A 19,503-nucleotide genomic window follows, 5' to 3' on the forward strand; every position below is an offset into this window, starting at 1 on the left:
GTCCTGCTCCCCCCTCCTCCCCAGATATAATGGTCCAGAGCTTGGGAATCCCACTCCCCCCTCCTCCCCAGATATAATGGTCCAGTCCTCAAGTGTCCTTCCCCCCCCCCTATATAATGGTCCAGACCAGACCTCCAGGGTCCTGCTCCCCCCTTCTCCTTAAATGTACTGGTCCAGACCTCCAGGGTCCTGCTCCCCCTCCTCCCCAGATATAATGGTCCAGGACTCCAGAGTAAGTTTTACCAGTCCCAGAGTCAGCCAGCCCTCACCTCACAGCCACTTGAATGTCTGCGCGCCCACACTCCAGCAGCGCTGCCAGGCCCAGCAGCACGCAGCTTCGCTGTACGCTCTGCCTCCTCCACTTCCAGCCAGTTGGACTGCCGCCCAGACTGGGAGCGGGACCACTCCATCTCCTCATTGCAGGTATGCCTCTCTGCCTCCGGCTGCGCCCTATCGCACCGCCCACAGCCTTCAGGCCCTGCAGATAGCGCTTTCTCTGTCTATCCTGGAGGGGCCTGCGACCCCTGTAGCTACGCTAAATGAATTTAAAAAATATATATAATCCTTAGCCATGGCCCGGGCCCCCAGTGGCGTTGGGCCCCATAGCTATTGCTATGGCTGCTATGGTGATCCCTACGCCCATGACACTCTCCCTCACTTCAGCTGCCTGCTTACTGTCCCTGCACTACTCAGAGTTGATGGGCGGTGCTACACGTGATCCAGCTTGTATAGAGGCAGGGTCACGTGATGCACCGGCCAATCACAGCCATGCCTTTACTAGGTATGGCTGTGATGCTTTATAAGTGCCCACAGCTTAAAAGTTTGTTGATTGGCTGCCCTGCAGCCTTGCAACAAGTTTTATTAAATGCCCGAACACCGAACTCAAACTTTTTCTCGCAAAGTTCAGTACGGACCCGAACTTTACAGTTTGGGTTCGCTCAACACTAATCCCAATGTCTGAAATTAATTAAAAAAAAGTAAATAAATAATTTATATGAACCCTAAAATAGTGCCAATGAAAACTACAACAAAAACACAGCTATGTAGAAAGAAAAGTGCTTTTATGTGAAAAGTAGTAAAACATAAAATATAATGCCCATGTTTGGTATAGTCATAATCAGAATAACCTGCACAATAAAATTGACATGTAATTTATAGCACATGGCAAATGCCATACACCCTCCAAATAAAAACACAGAATTATAATTTCCCCCCCCCACACAAAAAGAATACTATTATGTAATAGCATTACATTATTGTATACAATTAATTTTAAAAAAAATACTACTCATCCTACAAAAAACAAGCAGCTGTACAACTAATATATAAAAACAAAAAAAAGAAAGAAAAAAGTTTTGGCTCTTGGAATGTAGTTAAACAAAAAAATTTAATTATCCTTGCATCCCGAAGCCCCCATAAACGGTTAATATAAATCTGCAGTATAAAAGGTTAAACGGAGCTGAGTGAGGTCTTTAAACCAGCAGGAGACAACTTTCCATGATTATAATATTCTGAAATCAGTTATTCTATACAGCCTCACCACATGATAGAGCCCTCCCATAAGACCTCGCCATCCTGGTGTGAACAATAATATTTTTATGGAAGGGTTCCCCTAATTCAGTGATTTCCAACCTTAATACCACAGGGGAAACCCCTGAAAAACGTTTCATGTTTTGAGGAACTTTGACGCCAACTCTGCCTCAAACGTTTAATAGAAACCCTCCCTCAAATAAGATTAGTGAAGGGGTGGTTATAGCAGGTTGTAAAGTTGTCAGGTCTGATAGTTGCTGTGTTTGGAGGAACCCCCGATCAAAACTCAAGAAACCCTGGTTGGGAAACATTGCCCTAATGTTAAGCTGAGCACAAGTTGCCCCAGTGCCAGTTTAGCTCTCAACATTTGAATCCCTATTTGGGGGACAGTTTTAAACTCACAATGCAATGAAGGTCCCACAAAACTCCTCAGGAACACCTTCTTTGGGATTATATGGGGATGATCTCCACCCCATTTGTGGTTCTTAATGGGACAATCTTGCGAAAAATCAGGGCAGTTTGGAAGTATACACCAGTGTACAGTGCCAACTGGAATCAGGAGGCCGTCCATGTAATGCGCAGCAGACGTGCCTTGTCTTCCAGAGCGAGGGATGCTCTTCAAAGCTGCTCTCCACAATGCCCAAAAAATACCCGCTTCTTTTACCTCTATAATGCAGTGTTTGAAAATGGGTTTTCTAAACTAGACAAGCTTCCTTTATACCCTTATAGGACATATGGATGTGGTATTTTTTGTTACCCCTATAACAAAATAGGGCAGGTGGAGAACTCTGCTGCTCAGTCCCTCCTCTGCTGTTCTGTTCCACCATTTACTGCTCCTCTGCATTAATAGCCACATCATCTACTCCTCCTGAGCAACCTACTCCTGAGCTCCATGAGTAACTTTGTTGCTTATGGATATGGGTGGTATATGTTTATCCAGTTCAACAGGGTCATCCTTCTTAAAAGGAACAAAGACGTCTACTGGACAGATCCATAAAGCTGAAAGGGTTATGACTCAGGACTATTACTAATTATCAACTTTAATGTGGATGATTATGTTGTTTTTCCAGTCAATAGCTAACCTCTTATTTCATATTTTAGTCTTGCTGTTCCTTTCCCTTATGCTCAGTAATGATTGCAGTGAGTATTTACAGCAAGGAGAGAATGGTGGGAGTGGTAGAGGCTAGGATGGTGATGGTGGCTTAGATGGCAGTAGCAGTATTCACAGTTCGTGGTGGCAGTCCTCACCCTGGCTCTTCCTGGGCTGTGCAGTGAAAGGAAGGCGCACACTTACCGTACTTCCCCCGGGGCATACCCTGGTATTGGAGCTCCTACATGGTGGATAGTTAACAGGGTGCAAGGCAGAAGGGCAGATGCAGGGGCTAATGGAAGGATGGTGAAGTCAATAACCAGGCACATTTAGTTGCAATAAAGTTTCTCAAAACTGAATTGATAATAGGAGTAGTAGTACATTTGAAGTATATCACAATGTAGTATTTCCCCCATTGCTGTACATAAGCAGCAATGATGATAGTAGTAGTTCCTTTCTCTCTCTATGAGCACATTTTGCAGTCTCTCATAGGCATGCAATCCCATTCTCATTAAGTCCTTCTGCAATTCACGGGCTAAGGGGTGCAGATCTAAGATCTGGATGGCCAGTCTGTTTTAAACTGTGGTGGGTGCAGAAGCAATTTACACTTTCCACAGCATCAGAGTCTTTTGTCATAAACGAATGGTGCCTTGTTCTCATCATCCTGCACGGCCTTTATGGTCCCTGACCTTCTATAGATGTCTGTATTTGTATCTGATTTTGGATCCTGATGCGCTCCTGGTGTTGCCTATTTGGTTTTCACCTCTTTCTATCTGTCTACTCTTTTCCCATTTTGGTTTAGTCCCCTGCACTTAGCAAAGAAGGAACTGTTGTCCATTTGTGGGCCGTATTTTAGTACGGATTGTGCAATATTATCCATATTGCCTCCTTTGCAGGCTGGATTCATTTTCTCATTACATTATACTCTACTCGTTTCCATGGTTACGACCACTCTGCAATCCAGCATCCGTGGCCGTGCTTGCACAACATAGGAAAAAGCCCCGGCCTATGTTCGCTTCTATGGCCCTGGCCACCAGAGAGGCCGGCACATTTTCCTACAGTGTGCAAGCACGGCCACTGCTGCTGGATTGCAGGGTGGTCATAAACATGGAAATGAGCAGTGTATAAAGTAATGGAAAAATGAATCCAGCCAGCAAAGGAGGCAATATGAACAATCACAATACATTAGTAAGAGCCTTGTATTAACATGTATGTCTCTACACAATAAATGCCATTTGCTAAGTGAGACAACCCCTATAAAGTCCCCTAAGGAAACTAAAAAGTACAGTAAATAAAATGTAAGAAATGTTTTAAAATTATAGATATAATACAAAAATATAGAAAAATAAATTACCTCCTTTCCCAATTTCAAAAATAAAAAAAACTATAAAATAAACTATAATTGGTGATATAAAAATATTTATCATGCTATAGTGGAAAAAAATAAAAATGGGTAATTTGCTGTTTTTTGGTCCCTTTGCCCTGCAAACCCCTATAGATTGAAAAGTGATTGAAAAGTGAAAAAAAGTACCTTCAAAATGATACCAATAAAAAGTACAGAGCACTCAGCTGTCACACAGTTCTATGGACAGAAAAATAAAAAGGAATGGGTGTCAGAATATAGTGATGCAAATAATTTTCAAAGAATTTTTTAAAGTATTAAACTACACAAAAATTATGTCAATTTGGTATCATTGTAATTGGAATGACCTGCAGAATAAAAGTAACATAATTTTACCACTTACAGGTGCCATAAAAATAAAACCCATAAACAATGGTCCATTGCATTTATTTTTCTAATTCCACCCCATTAATATTTTTTTCTAACTTTCTCAATACATCATATGGAATAGTCTGGCAAAAAACAAGCCCTTATCTGGCTATGTAAAAATTAAAATAAAAAAGTTGTGGCTTTGGAAGGCAGGGCGTAAAATACGAAAACACAAACAGCTGTGCAAAATAGGTTAACTGAAAAAACAGTAAATCAGGCTGAACTAAATACACAGATGTCTTTTTTCAGCCTTATAAACTATGTTACTATTGTAATATTGTACTGTTAAGCGAAATGTTTTGATTTATTCCCAATAGTATTGTATGGATAAGTCAGGGTTACTACCTTGACTCAACCCCCTTCGATTGCAAGGAGATGGATCTGAGTCCGCTCCCTGCTTAGGTAGAGGGTTGTTCTGTGCTAACTGATAAATAGAGAGGACCTACATGTGCTTTCTCCTCAGAACTAGGTCTGAGCTCAGAGAATCATCACCTCTGAGATTTCTACAGACTGCTGCATAAAATTATGCCAGGAAGAGAAGTTAGAAGATCCTGAATCTACAAGGCCATGCACTGGAGTCAGTCAGTAAGGTATCGTACCACACTGCCCGCCATACAGTAGTGTCCCGCACACTGCCCCCCACACAGTAGTGTCCACCACACTGCCCTCCAGTAGTGTCCCCCACACTGCCCCCCACACAGTAGTGTCCCCCACTGCCCCCCACACAGTAGTGTCCCCCACACTGCCCGCCATACAGTAATGTCCCGCACACTGCCCCCCACACAGTAGTGTCCCCCACACTACCCCCCACACAGTAGTGTCCCCCACACTGCCCGCCATACAGTAGTGTCCCGCACACTGCCCCCACACAGTAGTGTCCACCACACTGCCCCCCACACAGTAGTGTCCCCCACACTGCCCGCCATACAGTAGTGTCCCGCACACTGCCCCCCACACAGTAGTGTCCCCCACACTGCCCCCACACAGTAGTGTCCCCCACACTGCCCCCCACACAGTAGTGTCCCCCACACTGCCCCCCACACAGTAGTGTCCCCCACACTGCCCCCCACACAGTAGTGTCCACCACATTGCCCATATAGTAATTTTCCGCCCACATAGTAATCTCTCCCATAATAATTTGCCCCCACACAGTATCCCACTACATCCCCCCCACGTCCTCCTGTGTGCACCCCCCTCATGTCCCCCAAAGTTGTCACATAAAATAAAAATAAAAAATTGCCCCTACACAGTATCCCACCATATTTTCCCCCCACACGTCCTCCTGTGTGCACCCCGGCCCCCTCATGTCCCCCCAAAATAAAATAAAAGCTGAATACTTACCTGCGCTTGCTCGCACTGTGCTGCTGAGTCCCGACACAAGCGCGCGATGGCGTCATCACTATGCGATCCGCTCCCTGCCCCACCGCAGTATGTGGGTGTCAGCACTTCAGCAATGAGCGCTTCCATCTGTATTGATGGAAGCGCTCATTACTTCTGAGCCTGCTGGCACCCCCGTGAGAGCCGGCACCTAGGGCGGACAGCCTCTCAACAGCTAGAACTATGGGACGTCATATGTCACAATGTGAAATACCTCCACATGTGTCGCTATATCAGAAGGTATTATACAGTATGTGGGTGAATACTATGAATAGCATCTTAATATAAAGCACTATTGGCTAGTGTCTATTTAATGATGGAGACATATAGATGTGTCCTATTAATTACACAGACATCACGTATCAGAGTTGTTCACTATGAGAAGCGTGAGGGATGGAATATTACATATTTAATGGCTTCCTGACAGCATCTATCAGTCTATTCCCTATTTTCAGCCTGAGCCTGACTATTACAGAGGATAGGACAGAACAGCAGGACGTAAGCAGAGAGCCGCAGGACTGGGGAAATACGTTTCCATATGACCTAACAGATTTTCTTGATTCTGTGTCTTCCAGGTATGAAAACCAAACCATCGTAAGCCATTTATATTCCTATGAGACACCTCTATAGTCTGTGCAGCAGGATACTAGGTTAATAGTGTTTGGAGGTGTAGTACATACTAAATACAGGGTGATACCACAAGACATATTAATGCAGTCATAAATGTTACAGTCTTCTTGTAAGAAGTGTCAGTGTCCCCCTGACAACACTCCCTGCCCTGTGCTCTGGCCGTTGCGTGTTATCACGGAAACATTAGAACTCAGGCGTGAATATTACAGTCTTCCTTTAAGAAGAGTCTGTGTCCTTATGACAACACTTCCTGCCAAGTAGTCTAGAAGCTCGGTTTTATCTCGGGAACACTCAAACTCCGTGTCTCTATGACAATACTTCCTGGCAAGTGCTCTGGTAGTTCAGTGTTATTACAGGTACACTGGAACTCAGTCATGACTGTTACAGTCTTCCTGTAAGAAGAGTCTTTGTCCCCGTGATAACACTTCCTGCCAAGTGCTCAACTTCCATCAGCCACATGTCTTTAAAGGCTATGGACCCCTTCAGGAGCATTTTTTTATTGATAGAATTTTACTTATTTTGGGCTAAAACCATTTTTTTAATTGGCCTTCATTAAAATGTTTAGGCAATTATGAGATACAGGTGTTAAAATTACCGTAATCTGTTTGCAAGTTGTCATTGTTTGAAAGCTGTCACTGTTTTCTCTGAATCCCGTCATCTGATGGCTCATGTGTAGCTCTTATCTCTGATCTCCTGACATCACAAACACTTATTTAAACCATATACTTATCTTTTTCATAAAAATTGAGCTATAATGCGTGTTTATGACATCAGGAAATCAGAGATAACAGCTACTGTCAGATGATGGGATTCAAAGAAAACAGAAAGTGACAACTGGCAAAGAGACCGAATTTTAACCTCAGTATCTCAGACGTGACTGAATATTTTTAACAAAGACCAATAAAAAAAATTATTGTTAGCCCAAAATGAGTAATATGCAATCATAAAAAATGGTCTCCAAGGCGTTCATAGTCTTTAAATGATGCATCATGCCCCATTCCATAATGCCTCCTTCGACCCCTCAATGAGTGATTGCCGAGGCTGTGTCTATGGAAAAGGATCCTTGTGCCACCTCTGCTACTGGGGGAGAGCAGCCCTCATGTGGCACACTGGAAATTTGACAGCTCTTCTGGGAAAACGGCAGGTCACCCCTTTTCCTGGGGACCTCCTGGATGTTCCGGGAGAGTTGGCAGTTATGCCTTCAAGTTATTTGTCCAGTAAATGTTCCAAAACCATCCATACGGTGGCTTCCAGGCCGCCCTTATATGAGAAACTGGAAATAGTGGCTCCGGTAGATCATGTGGAGCTGTAAGGTATGACAATCATCATGGCTTTGCTCCAGGCTATTTGTTTAGTGAGCAAAAACAATATGACTTTTCAAGCTGCCAGCATTGTGCAAGTAAATAGCAAAGAAAACACCTTCGTCTTCCTGACAGTAATCTAAGACTTTCCTCAGAGTCACTGCACCTGCTGGCTGACAGGAAGCCTATTGTCTTACTTCTCCAAGAAATCAGAGTGCCAAGTGGGTAAGGGAACAGAACAGAATGCCTATTATCTTGTAGAAGAGGACAGGAGTTATTGTCTATTTTTTGGCTTTTTACGACCTGTGGAGTCAATAGCCAGATATAGACATACCGAATAAACATCTGTCATTTTGTGGATGACTGTTCTTTGCAGTGCTAATGGGACCACGAGCAATCACCTGCTCTTTGTGTAGTACAGGTACAGTATAGCTGCCAAGTCGCAAATTTCCAGGCTTGTCCCTGGCCTAAAATGGGAACAGCTCATGCAAACCTGGCCCAGAAGTGGACATTCTGGGGCAGGATGGGGGTGTGTCTGGAGGCAAGACTTAAAGGGGTGTACAAGGGACTTAGATATTGATGAGCTATGCTTAGCATAGGTCATCAATATCAATATAGTAGGGGTCTACTTGGACCCAACTTCCAAGAAGGTATCTTCAACTTAATGTTTCTTGTGGACAGCCACACCAAATCGCCCACTCTTAGGTCCAGACCTTTCATACGTTTCTTGCTAGTCACACGTTTATACTTGTTGCCCATATTCATCAAGTTATTTAGAATTTTCCGCCATATAGATGATAATGATGACGAAAAAACGTTCCTCCTCAGGAATACCAGAAGTATCTGAACCGAAAAATGTGCCAAACTGCAGATAAAACCCATATGCCCCCAAAACGGCGAATTACAAGTGGACTCCTGTCTACGATTATTTATGGCAAACTCTGCCAAAGACAAAAACGAGGACCACTCCTTCTGGTTCTCAGAGACAAAACCGAGGATGAAAAGCCAAAGAAAAGGACAGTTGTACCCCCAGCCGAGTACAGAACGCCTTGCAGAATCTGGACACAAACTGAGTTCCACGATCCAAGACCACGTCAGAAGGAATGCCATAAATTTTCACAATGTTGTCAGCAAACACTTGCGCAAGTGTTTTAGCATTAGTTAGGCCCAGCAACGCTATAAAGTGCACCATTTTACTAAAATGACCAACTACCACCAGAATAACTGTCTTTCCAGGCAAATTAGGCAGATCAGTGATAAAATCCATAGATAAATTAGTCCATGATCTGGATGGGATGGGCAACGGAAGTAGGGATCCGGAAGGCCGAGTATGTGTCAGCTTAGCACGCGCACAGACACTACAGGCCGACACATAATCCTCAACACACTTACGCAAACCCCTGCCACCAAAATCTACGAGAAATGAGGTCGGCAGTGGATCTGCTCCCAGGGTGTCCCATAAGAACTGTACAATGATGTTCCTCAAACACCTTGTGACGAAATTCCGATGGCACAAACTATTTTCCAAAGGGGCAAGAATCCAATGCCTCTCCCTGGGCCTCTAACACCTTCACCTCTAGGTCAGGATATAGAGTGGATATCACCACCCCTTCCGACAGAATGGGACTCGAATTTTCAAAATCACCATCTCCAGGAAAACTACATGACAAGGCATCTGCCTTGGCGTTCTTAACCTCAGGACGATAAGTGACAGTGAAATTGAATCTGGTGAATAACAAAGACCATCTGCCTGCCTCGGGTTCAGTCGTTTAGCTGACTCCAGGTAAGCCAGGTTTTTGTTATCTGTGAACATCGTGATCGGATAAATTGCCCCTTCCAACCAATGACGCCAGCTTAATAGCTAGTAACTCTCTGTTACCCATATCGTAATTTCTCTTTGCGGAAGAGAGTTTTTTTTAGAGAAAAAGGATCATGGGCGCCATTTACCAGGTGTTGGGCCCTGCAATAAAACTGCTCCTACCCCCACCTCGGACGCGTCCACTTCCACAATGAAAGGTTGTGACACATCCGGCTGCACCAATATAAGGGCAGAAGAGAAGCACTCTTTAACAGCAGAAAATGCTCACAACTCTGAATCAGACCACATCGAGACATCCGTCCCTTTCTTAGTCATGTCAGTTAAGGGTTTGACCACTGTTGAATAGTTCCTAATAAATTTTCGGTAATAATTGGTGAACCCCAAAAACCGCATAAAAGCCTTTAGATCGGTTCGATCCCAGTCCAATACAGCACAGACTTTCTCCAGATCCATTTGAAAACCTGAAGGCGACAACAGGTATCTCAAAAATTGCACCTCGTGTTCAGCAAAAACACACTTCTCTAATTTTGCGTACAATTTATTATCCCTTAGGATCTGCAATGTCTGTCTAACGTGATCCTGATGTCCGGAGAATAAATAAGTATGTCATCCAAATACACGACTACAAACCTCCCCACCAGGTGATGAAAAATTTTATTCACAAAATGCTGGAAAACCGCAGGAGCATTGGTCAACCTAAAAGGCATGACCAGATTCTCGAAGTGACCCTCAGGAGTATTAAATGCCGTCCTCCATTCATCCCCTTCCTTGATCCTAACCAGATTATATGCCCCCCTTAAGTCCAACTTAGAGAACACCTTGGCACCAACAATCTGGTTTAAACAAATCAGGAATCAAAGGAAGGGGGTGAGGATCACGGACGGTAATCCGATTGAGTTCACGGAAATCCAGACAAAAAAAAACAAACAAAAAAACTCTGCAAAACTCTCGGTGATATACTCTCCAATGGCCGTTCTTTCAGGTCCAGAAAGATTATACAACCTAGATTTGGGCAACTGAGCTTCGGGAATTAGATTGATAGGACAATCATATCCCCGATGTGGAGGTAAATCCTGGCATCCAATACGTCGGCAAAATCAGATATAAATGAAGACAATGTCTTAGTAGTTAAAACAGAAAAAGATGTATTAAGACAATTGTCAACGCAATAATAACCCCAATCCAGAATCTGTCTAGCTTGCCAATCGATGGTTGGATTGTCCTTGCTCAACCACGGCAAACCCAGAACCACCGGAGCAGGGAGACCCTCCAACACAAAACAAGATAAATTCCTGATGAAATTCAACCATTCTTAATCGTATGTCATGCACCACTTGCGATAAACACTTCTGAGCTAGAGATGCAGAATCAATAGCAAAAATGGAAATGTTTTTTCTCTAATGAACTTGGTGATAACCCATGCGTACGGACGAACTGAGCATCAATCAGGTTCACCCATGCCCCGCTGTCGATAAACACCTCAATCCCCACAGTTTTTTACTTTAGCTCCACCTCAGCAGTCAGGAGAAATCAGGTACTACCAGTCAAAGAAAAATGCACATTTTCTGACTCTCCTCTCACCCCTCCAAGAGTCAGATGGGAATTAAAAGTCCCCCTGCCACTGTCGCGGGGACATCCAAATGTCTTGGTACATCTGTGACAGTTAGAACGCACACCAATCTGTTATTGATGACCTACCCTGAGGATAGTCCCTGGTAACCGCTTTCAATGCTTGGAATTTGCCAACAAAAATGTTGCGAACTTTGACTACAGTAATATGACCTGTCCGTAGTTGCCAACTGTCCCTAATTTTCCGGGACAGTCGTTGCAAATTCAGGCTTTCCCGAACTGAAAATGGGCAGGCTAATGCAAGCCACACCCATAAGTGGGTGGTCCTGGTGGGATTGGGGCATTCCCAAATTTACCAGTTTAAATGTTAGTATAGTTACTAAGCCTGTACAACATTGGATTACTATGATAGGTTGCGATATTTCAGAAAAAACATAAGGGCAGATTTATGAAGTCTGTCTAAAAGAAGAATCTTTGCTGCCCATCACAGTGTGCACGCTCTTTTTGTGCCACAGTACAATGCCGCAGCATTTCAGCATAAAACATACTGGGAGATTTATCAAACGCCAGAATTTTTTACGACAGTCCTTGAAATTTCCTGTCCTGCTGGACATGGTCCAGGCCTCATCATAAGTTAGCAACATCCTCTGGCAGTCCGTACTTCGTGTACTCCAAGCTGCCGTAGATTTCTGTCTTCATTTGCATCGGAAAACAGGCGCAAATGTAGATAAACGTGGCAGACCCGCTAGCCCTGCCCACTCCCCGCCCTTTTCAGAAAGTGGCGAGGGCATCACAGAAATGCTACTTGTGACAAAATTTGTCTCAAGTGGCATTCAAAAAAATCACAATCATTTGATCATGATGCCAAAAAAGAGGCGCAAAGAAATGATAAATCTGCATAGTTCTTTTTAATGAGGGAGCCTGTAGGTATTTTATACTGTTCGTAGTTAGGGCTGCATAAATATACATCGCCATATCCGCTGGGTTTCTGCTGTTTCATACAGCAGACACTAGGAGCTAATGTCTGCGATTGGCGGTAATGCCGATTGCAGGCATATAACCCTTTAGATGCTGTGGTCAAATGTGACCACAGCATCAGACAACAGAAAACCTGAAAGCCCTGCACTACCGGGGCTTGAACAGATTTCCTACATGGCAACCGGGGGAGCTGTTGGTTGTATGTCAAAGTCCTGGTCTCTCTGAGGAAACCAGTGCTTTCAGAGCTGTAGTTCCTATGGAGCACCAACTATCCGAATTTTGGTGCATTTTAAGACAAAGTCGAGGCCACAGGTACATGAAAATCCTAGCCAATAATTACCAGAGCTAATAAATGCAAATAAATCCTTTACCATACCCAGATTTTGCAGCCGTTTTACCTTCTTTTAGGTCTGGTTCTGTGTGTGTACGGCTCATGTCTGTGCATTAACTATAAAATATAAAAAAAAATTGCAAAATACTCAATTCTGTCTGCCATCTGCTCCATGAAATGTTTTGCAACAGTCTCCAAAACATTTACATTACTTCAGCAATACAATTATTGTTTAGATGAGAAACTTATGTTGACCTGTTCAATCAAATCTACATGTATATGAAACAGAGGGAGCCAAATCAGATTAACTCTCCATAGTACAAGCTTTCCATAATAGAAGGGTGGAACCATGCAGCAAAGCTTGGCCGAGCATGCATGTGTCCTGACACCTTGACTTCAATGGGGCTTAGCAGCATGACATATGCGCTTAGACGCTGAAGACATCTGTGTTGGCCCCAGGTTGCTGAGTAAAATGATGTCTTACTATATGCAAATGAGCCTCTAGGAGCAACGGGGGTGTTGCCAGTACACCTAGAGACTTTTCTTTCTCTGCAACTGCTGTGCCCTCTACACTTTGATTCACAGAAGATCAAAATACTTAACCAACAAAAAAAATAAAAAATACAATATACCGACACCAGCTGTGTGCACTTCGTATCAAGGATGCTGACCCATTGACTTGAATGGGTTCCAAATCCAGATACGGAGCGGTGTGGAGCTGAGGCATGGAACAGAAGCCCATGGAAGCACTATGAAGCACTCTGTGCCTCTGCACCGCAAAAAGTCGAACATGTCCAATTTTTGAGTGCGGACCATATCTTGCGGATTGCAGACCCATTCAAGTCAATTGGTCCGCATCCACAAACGACGTGCACACATACGTTGCGCGTGCATTGCAGACTGCTATTTTTAGTTTGCAGCACAGGGCACACGCGCTCGTGAGCATGAGCACTAACTGTCACAGCTCATAGAAGACACAGCTGGTGGCAGTTTCAAAGTGAAACTGAACATGTGAGACCACCTCAATGAGGTGGACAGAGTAATAGGGAAAAGAACAAACAGCAGGTGGCGCTATACAGATACATTTTATTGGTTAACTCAGTGGCTATGCTAAATTCGTAACTAGATGCAGTTACAAATGTATTCGAGGCGCTGGTTTGAAAACTGTAGAATATTTTTCACGGAACAATCACTTAAAGAGGACCTTTCATCGGTCCAAACATTGTGAACTAATATCATGACATATACAGCGGCACCCAGAGATCTCACTGCACTTACTATTATCCCTGGGCGCCGCTCCGTTCTCCCGTTTTGTCCTCCGGTATGTTCGGGGACTTGGTTATAGTAGGCGGAGACTTAGGGGACTTGGTTATAGTAGGCGGAGTCTGCCCTTGTTCTGCTGGGCGTCTCCTTCTCCTAGGCTGTAGCGCTGGCCTATCGCAGAGCTCACAGCCTGCAAGAAAAAACCTCCAGGCTGTGAGCTCTGTGCTGCGATTGGCCAGCGCTACAGCCTAGGAGAAGGAGACGCCCAGCAGAACAAGGGCAGACTCCGCCTACTATAACCAAGTCCCCTAAGTCTCCGCCTACTATAACCAAGTCCCCGAACATACCAGAGGACATAACGGGAGAACGGAGCGGCGCCCAGGGATAATAGTAAGTGCAGTGAGATCCCTGGGCGCCGCTGTATATGTCATGATACTTAGTTCACAATGTTTGGACCGATGAAAGGTCCTCTTTAAAGTCCTGGAAAACTCCTTTAAGGAAAAAGTCATTGCCCTCTGCCCTTGTAGCCAAAGTCTCCGAGATGAGTATTCCTGGGGGTATTAGCACATGTACTGTGGCTCTGTAGTAATAGTTTTCCTGAGGGCCCCTTTAACGGGAGACAGAATGCAAGAGATTATTGGTCTGCACAACAATTGTGAGTGGAGTTCTCCTTTAAAATGATACCAAAACAAAAGGTTAAAGCTGTTATAAAAATAAACTAAATTGATTGGCTGCAGAAGCGTTAAGTGAATTTAGCTAAAGCTTGAATACATTTTGCGTTACAGTCACCTTGTCCTAGAAAGATGCTCAATAAATACACTTGCTAGACAAGCAGAATCTGTGCAGGACAGAAACAAATCCTGTCTCTATCAGTATTAAATCCAGGCTAACCAGCACAATCATCTCAGTCTCCCAGATATCCTTCCTCTGGTTTTACTTTACTCAGGCTGGGCACACTGAGCTCTGCAGTCTAGAACAATACAGGTACACTGAATCCATTACCATCTATTTATAGAATGGCGCGCACATGGCAAAAAGATGACGTGTCCAAGGTCACTCCGAACAAACACACAAACGCCAAGCTGGCCAACGCATTAAAAACCATCAGGCTACAATTTGCTAAAGAGGAAATATGCCAGGATTTAGGCTGACAGCAGGGTTGCTGTTGGGCTGCTGGTTCGCACTACCTGAGGGTGCTGTGTCGCGGCGGTCGCCATATGGTGCTGCGCCAAATTAGAGTAGTGACCCACTCCAAAGAGGCAACCTTAATGTGGTGAGTGGGCTTATGCATCGAAACTTATACATATGGCCTCTTATATAGTTTGTAAATCATGGCGTTGTATACAATTGCTTACGCCAGGGATGGCCAACCTGCGGCTTTACAGCTGTTGTAAAACTCCAACTCCAACCATGCCTTACTGTAGGCAGTCTGGGCATGCTGGGGGTTGTAGTTTTGCAACAGCTGGAGAGCCGCAGGTTGGCCATCCCTGGCTTACGCTAAGAAGCAATGAATACACCGTAGTTATGTTGGTATAAAGTATTGTGGGAAAAATATTGCAATTTATTAAATATCTAAAATGTCAGCTTTGTATCCTATAAAAGTATTGTTATTTTTTAAGTTGAAACGCAGCTCTTAAAGGGATTCTGTCAGCAAGATTTTCGATATGGAGCTGTTCATATCATCCTCTCAGTCTCCATTATCTAATTAAAAATATACCAGTTTTACCCCCACCTGTCCTTTCATTTTTGATAAAAATCGGTTTTATTAATATGGTAATTACCTTACTAACGTGCCCAAGGGGCTGTCCCTCCGGCCGTTTGTGCCCAGCCGCTTATCTCATAGCCCAGCGCCGCCACCACTGCTAATTGTGCACTATGCGCTACTCTCATCGCCGATGGTGCGCCGTAATCTCGCGCATGCGCCCTAAATCCACTGGCAGCAGCCTCAGCGAACGAAGCGAGCATGCACCAGCTGTCTGCGCACTTCGCTCGCGGGCGCTTACCAGTGGATTTAGGGCGCATGCGCGAGATTACGGCACACCATCGGCGATGAGAGTAGTGCATAATTAGCAGTGGGGCGGCGCTGGGCTACGAGATAAGGGGCGCGGCTGGGCACAAACGGCCGGAGGGACAGCCCCTTGGGCACGTTAGTAAGGTAATTACCATATTAATAAAACCGATTTTTATCAAAAATGAAAGGACAGGTGGGGGTAAAACTAGTATATTTTTAATTTGATAATGGAGACAGAGAGGATGATATGAACAGCTCCATATTGAAAATCTTGCTGACAGAATCCCTTTAACACTGACTAACTATCCAAGAAAATCCTTTAAAGTGTGACTGGAGCTCACCTCCACTCTTCTCCAGGGGCTGCACCCGGTAATGAAGCTCAGCACTGCAATGCTGCACTGCGCCTAACTTCTGCTACTGTCACTTGTTCAACATTGCTGTGGGGACCACCACTTGTACCTGGCTCTGGCATCAGTTCTGGACAGTTTTTCTCCCTTCAGCTGCTGCTAGCCTCTTCAGCATGGATATTTAGTATGTGGGAGGGAGACATCCTCTCTTCCTATCGCCACAACTCTCAGCAGGTCCTTTTATTGAAGGAGGGAGATTCCCTCTCATCCTATGGGCCCCACAGGATGCATTTTACTCACTTCCTGCAGCAGGCCTTTTCTAGTGCCCTCCACCAGGGAGCACGAGTGCACACCATGTGACTTGCACATAAAATTCTGAATCAGTCTGTCACGATAGGGATCAGTAAAGCCCTGAAATCCACCCACACCACTGTCCCTACCTATTTGCACGATCCATCCTAGATGATGGCCCACAACTGGACAACCATCCCTTCCTAAGTAGGTGCTGGGACCTAAAAGGGGGTAGGTAGCCGGGAGAAAACAATAAATGTAGTGACAGACAGACCCAAAAGTGACCTAAACACTGATCAACAGGACAAGATGAGAAAAAAACAGAACCAAACCAACAGACAAAGATCAGAAACCGTGCCAAGGTCAATACCAGGAGAGTCAATGAAACCAGAACAGATGCAAAAATCAGAAACGATACCAAGACAGATGAACACCAGGAGAGTTCGTAGAGCCAAAATCTGAATCCAAAAGCAGGGTCAGAAGAATAGCCAAGATCAGAAGTCAAGGGTCCAAATTCATATACCGATAACGCTAGTGAGGCAAAGAATAAACATTCACAGGTACTTTGATGGGATGCTGGCCACAATTCCAATTGGTCTGGCGTTCCACATGACCCAGAAATGACGTCCATGCACGCAGGCTGCCAGCACCACCTCCTATTGACCCGGCAACCATGTGACTGCATTGTGACATAAGCCCCGGCCCTGCAAGAACATGCTTCCAGGCAACAGTGCGGCAAAGCTGATGCCCTCTCCCAGAGATGGCCCTTGTCGTCAATGGGTGGAGCGGTAAGTTTGTCACACAGTCATTATTTTTCTTTGACCCCAAAACAACTGCTCTCAAGGTCTATGTAGATGGCTAAACACGTGGCTTATTGCTGAGGGGAATATATCTGGGCATAAGAGTAGTGTAAAAGCATTGAACGATCGAACAAGGACAAGCGATAATCGTTTGTCTTTCATGTGATCGCTGATGTAGAAACTGAAATCATTGTCTGTCATTCAAAGTTCTACAAGTGTTAACCGGTATGGTTTACAGCACAGACAAGTCCACATGCAGCTACATATACAGAATTTTTTAACAGTCTATTACCATGGAAATCCATAGGTTTGTTTAGGAGCTGTATACACAAAATGATTGGCCGTTTTTAGTCAAGGCATATTTTTTTTTCTATTTTATATGTACAGAATTGGTCGTAAGGTGCATCTAACATTTCATTTTACAAGTATAGTAGGCAATCTATACTGTATATGGAAAGATTCCTCCCTGGTCTGAATAAAGCTAAATGACATAATGATTTTCCCACTTTGTATGAGGGACTAACATATGTTAGGAAAAACACATCTAGATACTGTTCACCATGCTGCAAAGCTTCTTTCTGAGGTCTTTCACAAATTCTGGTCAGACTACTCACCTTGTAAAGCCCACACTTATCGGGGGAGATTTACTAAGGTAAATGTACCACAATTGATGTTCATTTTTTGCACCACATTTATTATGTGTTTTAGGCACTTTTTTTGTGCCTCACTTGATAAGGGGGCATTGAATTAAGAAGAAAGAGTCATTGCCTAAGAGGTGCCAAAATGCTCCAAAATTTGGGCAAAAGCATTTGGTGCAAAGTGAGCCAGCCCATAAGAGGTGTAAGGTTAGACGAAAGTGTCTTAAGATGCACCAAATTTGTCATCCAGCATTAATCATAGTGATTAATTTGGTGCATCTTTAGGCTTTCTAGTCTAAGCTTACCCTACATATTGAGACAGGATTAGTAAATGTGTTTTACATGACTATTTTTTCATTTAGAACATTAAAGGAGTTATCCGATTTCTGAAATATCCCCCCCACCATGTACCAGGTGGAGGAGGATGAGGATGAAGCATGGTCACAGCGGGGTGGCACCCAACGCAGCTCGGGTCCATCACTGGTGCGTGGCTGGGGGGAAAGGCAGGACGATGACGATACGCCTCCCACAGAGGACAGCTTGTCCTTACCCCTGGGCAGCCTGGCACACATGAGCGACTACATGCTGCAGTGCCTGCGCAACGACATCAGAGTTGCCCACATTTTAACCTGTGCAGACTACTGGGTTGCCACCCTGCTGGATCCACGCTACAAAGACAATGTGCCCACCTTACTTCCTGCACTGGAGCGTGATAGGAAGATGCGCGAGTACAAGCGCACGTTGGTAGACACGCTACTGAGAGCATTCCCAAATGTCACAGGGGAACAAGTGGAAGCCCAAGGCCAAGGCAGAGGAGGAGCAAGAGGTCGCCAAGGCAGCTGTGTCACGGCCAGCTCGTCTGAGGGCAGGGTTCGCATGGCAGAGATGTGGAAAACTTTTGTCAACACGCCACAGCTAACTGCACCACCACCTGATACGCAACGTGTTAGCAGGAGGCAACATTTCACTAACATGGTGGAACAGTACGTGTGCACACCCCTCCACGTACTGACTGATGGTTCGGCCCCATTCAACTTCTGGGTCTCTAAATTGTCCACGTGGCCAGAGCTAGCCTTTTATGCCTTGGAGGTGCTGGCCTGCCCGGCGGCCAGCGTTTTGTCTGAACGTGTATTCAGCACGGCAGGGGGCGTCATTACAGACAAACGCAGCCGCCTGTCTACAGCCAATGTGGACAAGCTGACGTTCATAAAAATGAACCAGGCATGGATCCCACAGGACCTGTCCGTCCCTTGTCCAGATTAGACATTAACTACCTCCCCTTAACCATATATTATTGGACTCCAGGGCACTTCCTCATTCAATCCTATTTTTATTTTCATTTTACCATTATATTGCGAGGCTACCCAAAGTTGAATGAACCTCTCCTCTGTCTGGGTGCCGGGGCCTAAATATATGCCAATGGACTGTTCCAATGTTGGGTGACGTGAAGCCTGATTCTCTGCTATGACATGCAGACTAATTCTCTGCTGACATGAAGCCAGATCCTCGGTTACGGGACCTCTCTCCTCTGCCTGGGTGCTGGGCCTAAATATCTGACAATGGACTGTTGCATTGGTGGCTGATGTGAAGCCTGATTCTCTGCTATGACATGCAGACTAATTCTCTGCTGACATGAAGCCAGATTGTCTGTTACGGGACCTCTCTCCTCTGCCTGGGTGCTGGGCCTAAATTTATGAAAATGGACTGTTGCAGTGGTGGGTGACGTGAAGCCTGATTCTCTGCTATGACATGAAGAC

Source organism: Bufo gargarizans, chromosome 9 (assembly GCF_014858855.1).
Source record: "Bufo gargarizans isolate SCDJY-AF-19 chromosome 9, ASM1485885v1, whole genome shotgun sequence".
Taxonomy (NCBI): domain Eukaryota; kingdom Metazoa; phylum Chordata; class Amphibia; order Anura; family Bufonidae; genus Bufo; species Bufo gargarizans.